The following is a 14,101-nucleotide window of genomic DNA, read 5'->3' as shown; positions in this document are numbered from 1 at the left end:
TTTTTTTTTCTTTAAGTTTATTTATTTATTTTGAGAAAGAGAGAGAGCACACATGTGTCCATGCAAGGGGGAGGGCAGAGAGAGAGAGTAAGAGAAAGAATCTTAAGCAGGCCCCATGAACAGCCCTGAGTCCAGTTTGGGGCTCAGACTTACAACCTGAGTCAAAACCAAAAGTTAGATGCTTAACAGACTGAGCCACCCAGGCACCCCTTTAGTTTGGCTATATTGTTGATAATGCTGCTATAAACATTGGAGTGCATGTACCCCTCAGAATTTGTATTTCTGTGTCCTTTGGGTAAATACCTAATAGAACAATTGCTGGATTGTAGGGTAGTTCTATTTTTAGTTTTTTGAGGAGCCTCCATACTGCCTTCCAGAGTGGCTGCACCAATTTGCATTCCAACCAACAGTGCAAGAGGGTTCCCCTTTCTCTGCTCAGCCTCAGCAGTCAGACAATAAAAGGAAATAAAAGGCATGCAAACTGGCAAAAAGGAGTCAAATTTTCAATGTTTGCAGACAACCTGATACTCTATGTAGACAACCTGAAAGACTTCCACCAAAAAATTACTAGAGTACAGGAATTCAGCAAAACCGCAGGATATAAAATCAATGCACAGAAATCTTTTGTATTTTTATATACCAATAATGAAGCAGCAGAAAAAGAAGTCAAGGAATCAATCCTTTTTGCAATTTCACCAAAACAATAAGATCCCTAGAAATCAAGCTAACTAAAGAGGTAAAAGATCTATACTGTGAAAGCTATACAACATGTATGAAATAAATTGAAAAGGACACAAAGAAATGGAAAAACATTCCATGCACATGGATTGGAAGAACAAACATTGTTAAAATGTCTATACTACCCAAACAATCTACACATTTAATGCCACCAGCATTTTTTGCAGAGCTAGAACAAACAATCCTAAAATTTGTATGGAACCACAAAAGACCCCAAATAGCCAAAGCAATCCTGAAAAAGAAAAACAAAACTGGGGCATCATGATTCTGGATTTCAAGGTATATTACAAAGCTGTAATAATCAAGACAGTTTGGTGTCCACTTTAAAAGAATAGGAATTCTTATAACAAGCCAATATGAATATGTCTATCAAAGAGACCTCAGAGGTTTAAGAATGAGAAATTTATTTTAGGAAGAAAAAGACAGAAATTATTAAGAAGTTCTGTTTTATTTAGGTGTCTTTGATGGAATAGGGAAATGACCATTAGCTGTGTGAGGGGAGGGGACATTTTGTATTAATTTCTTAGTTTATTCCTAGTGATGACGGTGGACATAGCAAATGGTAGAAAAATTGATAAATAATTCTTGAATAAATGAATACACCTCTTAATCAATGCACTAGTTTCATAACCTTGTTAACTTCTCCAACAATCTAATCTTTTTTTAGTGGGTAATGTAACTATAAATGCATAACATGCAAATGTAACAAATCACAAGAATATAAATTATCTACTAAAGGCAATAGACAAAAGAGTATTTGTAGCCTGAAGTTATGCTGAAAGAGAAGCTTAATAATTGGAAAGAAAAAAAATAGAATAGTTAATAGAAATACATGTAAAACTAATGCATTATTGAGTTATATTCCATAAGGAGTTACATACTTCAAATTTAGCTCTTGAAAAGATTAAGTGCTTACTATGTAATTATCGTGCTGTTATATACACCGTGATATTTTTGTGGCAGCACTAAGAATATATATATGAATATATGCAGATATATATATATGTACATATATAATGTAATATATATGTACATATATTACATATACATGTAATATATGTGTAATATATACATATATACACATATATGTGTATATATGTATAATATAATATGTGACTTGAGATGAAATTATTTTCTTCTATGATGTCGGTGGTGTTAAGAATTTACCTCTAGTAAGGGAGATTTGGAGCTTTTCAAAATTTGGACTAAAAAGCAACTTAGACTAAATAAAATATAATAAGATCCCTCCCAATTAAAAATGAATGCATAATATTTTTCTTCTCTGTTGGTTTAAGAGAAAGAGATTTTCCAATATCTTACTTTTATTTTCCCACATAGCTAAGTGAGATGTTTTGGAAAACAGCAACAAACAAACAAATCAAGAACACCTTGCCCTTCTTTGTCTTACTTATTGCTTCCAGAATAGAATCATAGTATTAAGGACTCCTCATTACATCATCTGAACATTTCTTTAGGATGTCCAGTAAGGCTTAAAGAAATCAAATCCTTGGACAAAATGGCTATTAGAGGTGCAAAATCTTGGGATGCCTAGATGGCTCAGTCGGTTAAGTGTTCCACTCTTGATTTCGGCTCATGATCTCACACTGTGGAATCGAGGCCCTGTGTCAGGCTCTGCGCTAACAGTGTGGAGCCTGCTTGGGATTTTCTCTCTCCTTCTCTTTCTGCCCCTCCTCCACTCTCTCTTTGCCCTCCCTCCACTCTCTCCCTCTCAAAATAAAAAAATAAACATTAAAAAAAAAGACGTGCAAATGCTTGGGGCACATGAAAGACTTCACTGGCCAAGAAAATACACATTAAATGATGTCCATTGAACAGAATGTTATCATACTGGATATTGACCTTTATATAAGGTCATGTCAGGTGATCATGAAGTTTCAGAAGGAGAAGAATGGACTCTGAAACCAGATTGCTGTGTTTTACATTCTAGAAAGTTTATTAATTAGCTCTATTACCTTGAGCAATTCATCAACATATATGTAATGCAGAAATGGTACCTATTTCATGTTTTAATTTTGTGAGTTTTAAAGGGGTGAGTTCATATCTATAATCACCTACCTAAAACCCTCAGACGCAGAAGTGTTTTAGAATTCACAATTTTTCCAATTTCAGAAGAGTGAAATAGTATTTATACTGAAATATTCCCAATGAGTTACAAGGCAGCTTGACATTTTTGTAGTGAAAGCTGCCAATATTCACATCAGATGGGATTAATAAAGACCATAAAATACCTCTTCATGAGTCAAATCAGGTTTTGTGCAAACAAGTTTGCATCACATATGAAAGAGCTTTCATTTCTCAGAGGTTTATGGGTTGCAGAACTACAGAAGGGATCTATATACAGAAAACACCCAGGACCATGTATAGAGAATTGAATGCATTTATTAATACAAAAGGATATGGTAATCCTACTGCACTACATGGGAATCGTCTCACATTTGGAATATTCTATCTAGCTCTATACACTTCATTTTCTGTGTAAAGAGACACACTAGCAAATGTCACAAGGATATTTTTATACTAATGGGAGACCTTAGCTGAATAGGAGAAAGCACAAGTATGTTCATTCTATCACTGTCTCCTTAAACTAGGTTAATCCACATTTCTAGTTCCACCTGCCTACCTAGTCACAATGAATCCAAAATGTGTCTTGAGTTCTGTGGGAAACTGCCTGGAAACCTCCTTTCTCCCTATGATCCCAACTTTCTTGGGCTTCCTCCCCATATAACTGCCAAATGTGGCTGTGCACCCGTCACTAACATCCCATCTGTCACCCCATGGAAGAGAATGGTCCTCATCCCTTACTGCCTAGTTTTTAGCTTTGCCTTCCACTATGCCTTTAGTTTCCATATCAAGGGAGGTAGGGTCCCTTGAAAACTGCCCCCACCTCTTCTTCCTCTTTCAGTAAGAGTTATCAGTTGTAACATGCAGTGCCTCAAACTGTGTGCTCAGGAGGGTAATACAGGCACCAATACAGGCATCATAGTAATGAACAATGTGGATTTTACTTGACATAAATAAAGAATATAAAGCTGTTAATAATAGTGCTCACCAGTTGAGGTGCCTCTTTCAATGGCTGTATGACCATCAGAAATTTTGAATATTGGCTACGTCCTTGGTTATGAGAAAGGATATTTACTTTCAGATTTCCTATGAATATTCTATAGTTCTAATAATAAGCTACCACATTACATAATTTATTTTTTGATTAGCAATCCCTGAAATATTTCATTGAAATATTTGTAAATATGTCTAGTTAAAATGTATACATTTTCATATTTGCACAGGAAGTTTAAGTTAAGCCAATGTGTAAAATTTAGGCTGAACCAAGCTTTTAGATTTTGTGGGAGGAACAAGAGAAGACTATAGATAACTATGTATTCTAAAATACGGAATGGTGCTGTTTTGGCATGACTTCTGTACGTGTTCAGATAATTTGGGCCAGTCTTGATTTATTCAAGCACTAAATGCCTAAAACAATTATTTTGACCCCACTGAGAATATTAAGATTCCTGAGAAATGTAAATGCTGAACCTCTAGTGAGATCCCTGTGGGAGAAATAAAGTGAATTTCCCTCCATGAAGAAAGCCACTGCTGTGAACTTCTTTTCTGTCAACTTGGCTAAATGTAGTAAGTAAAATTTAGTGAATAAGCTACAAAAATAGCATGTGGTTGAAAATTGTTTCAAATAATGAATTGCATTTAATGCTGAAAACATGTTAAGGTAATTAAAGTAAATTTTGTTAATATTTGTACTCATTTAAATACCAGATTCTTGACAAATATAGTTTGTCTTTTCTGGTGTTAACTCAGGAAGTAAAGTAAAGAATACTTAAAAAGGAGTCTAGATTAATGTTAAGTTTCTGTAACACAGGACTTTAAAAAAAAAAGTTTGTATTTATTTTTGAGAGAGAGCATGTGTGCAAGTGGGCGCAGAGAGAGGGAGGCAGAGGATCCAAAGTGGGCTGTGCCCTGTCAGCACAGAACCCGACGAGGGGCTTGAACTCACCAACCGTGAGATCATGACCTGAGCAAAGTCAGATGCTTACCCGACTGAGCCACCCAAGCGCCCCTGTAACATAGGATTCTTAAAGAAATTCTGTAAAGCGAATACTCATTATGCCTATTATGACATTTTGTGCCTAATCATTTGAAGTCTGTTTTTGAGAGGGGAGGTAAGATGTATCTCGTTACTTCTCAAAAGAACAGGGACAAATGCCTTTTCTTTACTCCCCAGATAGCATGTCACTAGTATATCCACATTATTAGAAAAGTAACTGTGTCCTGTTTGCTGCATTCCTCATGAAGAACGGGCCTGCTGATTGTCAGCCCACTAAGCGATTCAAATATTTAGTGATTGTGTTTCTCTAGATGTATATTTTAAATCAACTGTTTAATTCACGTTATCCCCTTTCCTCATGAGATAAGGGATGAATAGTGACTTTCCATGAATCTGATTATAAAACAATGTCTTATCTTTGTGAGATTCGTGCTACAAATCCTGTACTGCATAGTGCAAACTGCTCTACAACCTGATTTACTGTAGCCATCTGTTTCCAGTTCAATGAAACTCACCTAAAATGCAGTGGAATTTCATGTTAAAATCAGAGTGTGTATAACAGTCACTTGTTTTCATTCTATCTCTTTCTATATAAGAAAATTAACTGGAGTGTTTTTAGATGGTTTGGATAAGGCAGTAAGAAATTATGTCATGATTGTTTGGGACCAATGAAAAGCCAGTCTCCTTTACAATGTAGACACCTTGGAGAAATGTCAGAGGAGAGAGAGAAGATTTAGAATGAGCTAATCTACCCACAAATCAAGAGCAAAGAGTAGGAGAATAAGCCATTTCCACAGCATAATTTTACTTTTGTTGGGCTGTATCTTTATTACTTCTTTGAAAAAGTTAGAATGACAAAACCTACATAATGGCATCACTTTGTAGTTAATGATATTTTAAAAAATAAAGACAAAAATTCAAAGTAATTTTTAGAGTAAATTTAAAAATTTAGAGTAATAAGATGGTCAACATAAGGTGTTTCATGTATGTTTTTTTAAGAGTAATGCAGCCATTATGATAGAAATTAACTATATATGTCATATATTTCATATTTAAGTATGAAAGCACTCATTGGAATTTCAAAATTAAATATCAAAATTCTAATAAATTACAAATTATGGAGTTTGTTTGAAACTAGTGGTATGTGTCTCCTAACAAAGCCAACATTGATAAAGACAATATTCACTATTTTTCCGTTTGTATAATAAGTGAACATATTGTAAATTCCACAAGATCAGGAATAATTTCCTATTTCAATTTCCTCACCAAACCCAGTATAATATTATATATAGAATGACTAACACTAACTTAAGCTACTCTATTCTTGTGACCTTTTTTCTTGCATTTTGATTTAAAGATAAATTAAGAGTATTTTATTTAAAATTTTAGAATAAAACACTCTCTTGCTGCATATACCATGTTACAGGAGGGCATTTGCTGGTTTTCCTCCATTCTATTCCTGTACTGTTGGATTGCCAGTACTCTACAAAGTTCAGTAAGCTTCCTTTTATACATCTAGTAAGTAGTAAGCAGAGGAACAACTAAAAGAAAATATCATTTTAGTTTATGCTGATCAACTCTGTGTTAGCAAACATTGTAATGCTTCTTATTCATATTCTTTTTCTTATAGGTTCTCTTTCTGTCTTATTCTCTCTGCAATTATTGTTTTGGCCAAAAATAAGATTTGTGGCTGGATAGATAGAGAGGCAGACAGACAGACAGATGATAGCCAGACAGGCATTTGGGTATGATGACGCTTTTCTTTTCTGCTTCTGGTTACCAAACTATCAGAGAATAGCTGAACTCACGTGGTTTTACAATATTGCTATTTCCAGTTCCCTTAAACTTTTTGTTATACATTTCCACGGCTTAATTCATGTGGTATCTGGCTTACCTTTGTTTTCCTGGAAAATTCTTATTCATCCTTTATCATTAAGTTCAGATGTGTCTCTTCCAGGAGTTCTTTCCTGACAGCCAAGGTGAGTTGAATGAACTACTTTCACATCACCTACATGTACATCAATTCTATCACAACCTTTCCAAATGGCATTATCTCCTTGAAAGTATCTTAAGGAAAAGGACTATATCTTCTTCACCTTTGGGACACATGTACACAGCAGAGCTTGAACATACCAGGAAGCTAACATATACACTGAATTCACTCATTTTGATCTCACTGTCTTGTAACATACTAATATTTATCTAAAAACTTAATGATACATTTTAAAGTTCTTTGTGTTCTCTTTTTATAAAGACGATTTAGTGTTCCATTACAGGATTTTAGTTATTTATAAGTGTTTAGTATTTATAAATGTTCTATCATAGGATTTTAGTCACATATTTATAAAAGTTTTGATATTCTATTTTGATGCTAATGATCTATAAATCATTGAAAATGAGTCAAGAAGAATGATAAAGTGTGAAAGTGCTAATAAACAAAGCAACTGGAAAATTAGAGGCAAGAATAAAAAATAACATAAATGGCATTTAGATCATTCTGACAGTTTAGGGAAAAAAATGAAATTACCGATTTATTCTTTTCACAAAAATAAATTTAAATAAATTAAATACTTTTTAGTTAAATAACATATTTTTATAAACAGAAGAAAATATGGATGAATATATATCTTTTGTCTATAAAAGAATAATATTTCTAAATATAAAATAAGAAAAGTCATAGAAAAGGACAGGTCATCAAAAATAGACATTGTATAACAATAAAAAGGGATCCACTAAATGATACATGTTATTTCCAATTGATGAAAGTCTATGCTGACATTGAAAGAAATGTGACTTATCTTTCGAAATGTTAATGATAAAACAGCAGGCAGTAAAACAAAATGCCTAGGGGACTGCTAATTTGTGTCTACTTAAGTATGTACAAAATTAAATTGATAATAGTAATTAATGAGAATATTGGAGTTAGAGAAGATTTTAAAATTCGAATTTTTAATAACTTTTATTTAATGTTTATTTTATTATTTCTTTTGAGAGAGAGAGTCAGAGTGCGCACACATGAGCGGGGGCGAGGGAGAGAGGGAATCCTAAGCAGGATCCGTGCTGTCAGTGCAGAGCCCGACCTGGGTCTTCCCCTCAGGAGCCGTGAGACCACACCTGAGCCAAAATCAAGAGTGGGATGCTCAACCGAATGAGACCCTCAGGTGCCCCTTCATACCTTTATCTTTAAACTTCCTACAATAAATACTGATAACAAGAAAAAAGTGACTCAATTAAGAGCACATTTCAAAATATAAAAGTTCCTCTTCTCTATTAGACCTTGTTTACATCTAAGTTGTTATTAGACACTGATGCATTAAAGTTTACTTTCTAGAGACAATAATCATTATTTTTTTATGCTGTATATGATTTTGAAACACTCCGGTCTTATAAACATATCGTCTTTCTGTGTCTACTTACCTCATCATTTCTTCACTATTTTAACACTAATTTAACTTCTCTTCCTGTAGTACACAAAAGCTAAAAACTTCTCAAAGCACACAGTATCTCCAGAACAAGAAAGATCATACTCAGAACTCGTCGTTTCACTTGACGATTCGACATCATAGAGAGTCAAAGATAAAATGCCTAACTGCGAACTGCGGTTTTGGTAAACACGGTACCCTTCGGGTTATTTTAAAATTCAGCATCAGTTGCATTACTTTCCTGCTCATGTGACATTTTCATGTCCCCTTTCACTAGCCAGGTTTTGAAAAACTTGTTTCAACAATGTTCAGCTAGATAATAGGTCCCTGAGCAAGTAACAGTGAAGTGGTACAAATATTAAAAGCATTCCGTGCCCTTTGAAAATATTATGAAAGTTACTGCACAGATGGGCTGAAAGTTTAATTACCTCGAAAGAAGAGTGTCAGAGTCATCATCGCTGCTGCAACAACTGGAAATGTAACAACCAAAATATCCATCAGGAAATGACTCTGAGAGTATATATCAAATGCACTGAAGAAACAGCTGCCATTCCATTTATGTCACCCAGACATGAGAATTGCAGGGATCGGAATAACATGAAGATGCCGCATTGGCTTTTTCTTAATTTGACATTTTCTAGGCATTTCTCAAATGTGCCAGACTGGGAGAAATGTATGAAGTAGAGTAACACGCACCAAGTGAAACAACTCAGGTTCAATTTCATGTATTTTTGGTGTGCAATTTTTTTTGTGTGTGTGTTAATAGTTCTATTACAGGATGTAAAATTTAATTTTTAGTACATTTTTATTACAGAGGTAAGATAACTAATATTATCTACATAGAATTGCTAAGCTTTCTTTAAACGAAAATGTTACGCAATTTGGGTCTTCGTAAATGGTCTCTAATAATGTTTTCTACTGTTATATATTATTATATAAATACTTGATGTGAAATCCTATTTCAGCACCATAGCTGTATGGCAGATGTCAGAATGTGTGAGAAGAAACATTCAACAAAGGTTATTTTTTCAGAGTAAGTATTCATTCCTCTGCATCAAAGGAGAAAGTGCATAAGGAGATTGTAAGAATATTTAAAAACTGCTCTTCAGACAACTTACTGTAAGTCATATGGCCCACTATGGCATCTTGCCATTCTCTGCATTCTGTTGTTTCTGGCAATGTTTTAGCCAGAATTCTTTAAGCCTGATTTATTATTACAGATAATGGTAAACTATGTCGTTAGGAAGCACAATATAGTTGAGAGCTAGAAAAGAGACGTGTGTTCATTTATATTTATCAGAGTAAGTTTTAAAAGTACAAGAAACAATACTGCATATTCTGGAAAATATTACAGAATCTAAGATAGTATAAAGAGATGTATATATTAATATCAATTTCTGAGAAGCATTATGATTTGTGGTTAATCAAACCTAAAAATGCTGAATCCCAACTGAATTAGGGAGAACTAGTTTTTACTCCCAAACATGCATTTAATATATAAGCCAAGTCTTACCTGAGATCTTGGGAAATGAGAATAGAACTGGGAAGATAGTTGCATATAGAGTAGTGGCTAATAAATAATTAGTAGCTTCTGTAATTTGGACATGTATGTGAGCCTCTATGACCAAGAAGTTTTTGAAATTTTATGCTCAAGAGAATATGCAGAAAATCATAAAGTAGTTCGCAAGGCAGTTAACAATTTTGAAAGTGATATAATTATGTATTTATTCAAATAATTATTATGTCTTAAAATTTCGGCATGAACTAATGAAATCTCATTTCAATAGGTCAAAAAAATTAGATTTTAAAACATTGTTCTTTCAACCAATAAACTTGGATCTGAGATTTATAAGGAAGACATTATGTTAGGCATATAGATTCAAGACCGTTGGGTGAATAGATTTAGCATGCTAAAAAGACACTGACTTCTAGAAACTTCAGTTAAATGAAGAATACAGATACATATTCAGTGCTCATCCTGCATGACATAGCACCCCATTATTTGTCTGACCTTATGATCTATCACCTGATTCTGTTCCAGGCACACTAGACTGCCATTCCTCCAGAACAGAGGTTCTCCTGTCTCAGAACCTTTGTACATGCTGATCCCTGCTTGGGATTCTCTTCCCCAGTAAGACACACATTTCACTTCCTCATTCCTTCCGTTCTTGACACCACACCATCTTCTCACAGAGACCTCTCCTGACCAATGTATCTAGATTTTGTCTCCCCATCCTGGCCCTTGCCAACTTACTCTCTACTTTTCTTGCTTAATTTGTATTCTTCTTATTACTTAGTATCTAACATGCTATATTATGTATAGATAGATGTTACCTTACTTGAGTTTTTGTCTGTTTTCCTCAGTAGAATATAAATATCTCGAGAGCAGGGATGTTTGTCTGATTTGCTGTATATTAGGCCCAGAATAATATTTGTTGCATGAATAAATGAACAAACTGGATGAAATACAAAGCAAAGTGAATTTAGTGCTGAAAAAATTGATCCAAAGAATAACTATTCTAATTTTCTCAAAACAATAAGATGAAAGGGCAGATCAGCTAATGTTTTTTTTTTCAAACTTACAATCCTATGATTCTGTAAGAAATATATTTAAAAAGCTATTTTACGCACACACACATATTTTGTATCATTTCTCTGAAAGGGAATTAATATTCTCAATAATATAAACTGGGTTGGAGAGCAAGTAAACATACACATCTGGTGACACACTTGGGGGGGGAAGAAAGATAAGTCATCCTGTCTAGTATCTGTGTAAGCACGCTGGTAATTGTACCTTCTTATAAATAGACTAATTCTATTTGCCAGGAGGGGAGCCCTTAGTCCTTGGTTTAGGATTGTTTACAGTAACCCATCCTAAAATCTATGGATTTATGAGTTGTGGCTCTCTGATGTCACATAAGTTATACAACTATCTGGGTTATACAATGGAAACATTGGTAATGTAAACACTTGTTGCTGTATGAGGTGACAAAAACCTCACTTAGAAATAATTTCTATTACTTGGCCCAGAGAAAGAATGTCAGACGCAGAAAGGAAAGACCTGGGAGCCATGACTAATGTCTGTGTCTTCAGTTCTCACTGTTTTCTTGGGGCCTCCTTTCTGCTAGTTTCCTTGAAATTATTAATACTGTCTGATAGCTCAGTATCAAACAGCTGTAATGTCTTTAGAGGTTGATGCTGGAGCATAGTTCAAAAGGACTTTTTAAGTAATAAAAAGCTTGAAATTAGGAGACGTGAGGCTCAGGTTTGTTCCCAAGCAGGATATCTTACAGAATTTACTTAACATCTCACAGCTAAGATTCTTTATTTTTAAAATAAAGATAATACTTCAAAGGTTTGAGATGAGACATGAAACAAAGCAGTGCATTTGAAATATCAGTCGCCGAGTAAATAAGAGGCATATATTTTTATGTGTGTTCTTATGTTAGACTTCCGCCTTTTGTAGAACAAAAAGATAAACATATCAGAGATCTTCTCTCCTATCTTGAGCTTTCATTTATTATCAGTAAGGAATAGTTACTGGGCAAATCTGATTCAGGGTGAAATAGAGTAGAACCAAGATGCTGTGATTTCACACATTCATAATGATTTGGAGATAAAGATATTTTTACATTTATTAATAATCAACTCTGTGGCTGGCAGTGAACTAGATGTTTCTATCCACTTTTTCAGCTAATTCGTAGAGCAACTCTCTGATTTATTGTAATCCTCATTTTATAGAAGATAGAATGGAAGTTGAAAGAGGTTACATAATGGAAATAGAGGATTGATGTATATTGTGCATTTGTCTCTGCCTCTAGTGCCTAAGAGAGTGACTTGAACTTACCAATTAAATTTGATACATTTTATAAACAAACATTTACAACTGCTTTGTGCGAAGACAGAAAAGGGTGTATATATACGTGAAGCTGGAGACTGAAGGAAGACAGCAGAAGCGGTAAATCATTGCAACAGGCTAAACTACTGAAGGGTGTGATTGATTCTAAGTTAGGATTTGTGGAATATTTCAAAGTACAGCAAAAACCCACAAATAACAAGCCTGGCAAATATCAGTTAAAGCTGCATAGAAAATGTCAGCCTTTCTCAATTTACAAAGAAAGACCGGTCAAGATGTTTTCTTGTGAATAGAAAGACTTTCACAAGTTTGTAATTTACAGCCTAATGCTATACTATCACATCCCTAGTTAACTTAGACCATATGCAATCTATGCCTGGATATTTAAACAATAATACAAAAATAAAGATAGTTTTCATCACTTTCTTTCTTTTTTTTTTTTTTTTTCAATTTATTTTTGACAGAGAGAGAGACAAAGAGACAGAGCATGAGCAGGGGAGGGGCAGAAAGAGAGGGAGACGCAGAATTGGAAGCAGACTCCAGGCTCCGAGCTGTCAGCACAGAGCCCGTCGTGGGGCTAGAACTCAGAACGCGAGACCAGGACCCGAGCTGAAGCCGAAGTCGGACGCTCAACTGACTGAGCCACCCAGGCGCCCCATCATCACTTTATTTCTAATTTAATTACTTAGAAAAATTTCACAGGCTTGACTAGATTTTGCTATCTTCTTATTTCTTTGAAGACCCCAGAAGATAAAATCGTTTTAAAATTATTTTCATTTCCAAATGATATACAGCAATGATCGATGGCACATCTTGTCACTGGGCCTCTATGCTTTTTGTTTGTTTGCTTGTTTGTTTGTTTTCTGATAGTGTTAACAATGTAATTGTTCTTATTTAAACATTTCCATTCAATGCAATATGGTTTTCAAGAATAACCGTTTTAAACGGATCTTTCTCTAGAGTTCACCTTCTCAAAACAATCTATTCTGCAGTCAGCAGCACCTTAGCAACTTTCTGCCTTAAATATCGTCAGTGAGAGGAGAAAAAAAATGTCTTGAACAAATGTCTCTCCTCAAGTGGGAGAAAGTGACATTGCCAGTGAATAGAGGTGCTGCTTCTTATCTGTGCTTAATAACCTCTCTCACTGGCACCCATTCAGCTGCCACTTAGCACAAAGACAAGTCTGCATGTCATTTAACAGGCCTGCATTAATACACCTAACCAATCAATGACTTCTACCCATTCCACAAGGACACAAGTCTGTTACCATTACTAGACACTGTCAACAGAAAATGACACCAGAGTCACAAAAGGCAAAATGATGTCAGTTTAATCAGAGAGCAGACAAAAAGGCAAACAATGCTACCCAGGATAGAAGTGTAACAAGGAGACTCAGAGGTTGGCATAAGCCACTCTTGGCAGGTCCCAGTGAAACCGGCTTGAAATTCAATGATATAAAATCCAATAGAATGACATAGACAATCAGAACTGTTTTCCTCCATTCAATTAAAATGGGTGACTGCTGTTGGCAGAGGGAAAATCTGTAACAAAATATTGGAAGAAGGTGCAACTTGAATAGATTTTATAGGAAATCAAACTATTTTTTCCATTCTAAGAAAAGGACCAGCAAGCTAAATTATATTATTTTAAAATTTGTTTAATCAATTACTTCAGTTTTCTTCCCATGGAAATTAAATCGATGTTTTAAAAAGTCTTATTATATTAAGCCAACAGCTTTGAATTGGAATATGTACACGCTGACAAGATAGCTGCTCACATTAAGTAGTGATAATAATGATGGATCTGTACAATTATGCATGTGGAATAGGCCTCAGAGATGATCTGGCCCAACCTGCTCATTTTACAGCTGAGAGAACCGAATCTAAGACAGTGTGAGTGAAATGCCCAGGAGCACAATGGCAGAGCCGGGTTCCTGGCTCTTGGTCCAGCTCTTTTTCCACAGCACTGTTAAAGGCTCGTGTTTTACAATAATAATGCAGTTTTTAT

The 14,101-nt window shown here is 34.7% G+C and overlaps 1 long non-coding RNA gene across 2 annotated transcripts; it reads left to right on the top strand.

Annotated features, from left to right (window-relative positions):
- The first annotated feature begins 8,810 nt into the window (after window positions 1-8,810).
- On the top strand, window positions 8,811-12,596 carry LOC122199174. Of its 2 annotated transcripts, XR_006193393.1 has the most exons (4): window positions 8,811-8,951; window positions 9,204-9,271; window positions 12,060-12,196; window positions 12,559-12,596. It is a non-coding gene; the product is annotated as an uncharacterized LOC122199174 (long non-coding RNA). The 2 variants fall into 2 exon arrangements; XR_006193394.1 differs by lacking the exon at window positions 12,060-12,196 and having other exon boundaries at window positions 12,559-12,594.
- The last annotated feature ends 1,505 nt before the right edge of the window (window positions 12,597-14,101 follow it).

Source organism: Panthera leo, chromosome A1, assembly GCF_018350215.1.
Source record: "Panthera leo isolate Ple1 chromosome A1, P.leo_Ple1_pat1.1, whole genome shotgun sequence".
NCBI lineage: Eukaryota > Metazoa > Chordata > Mammalia > Carnivora > Felidae > Panthera > Panthera leo.
This window is presented reverse-complemented; position numbering and strand designations above follow the sequence as displayed.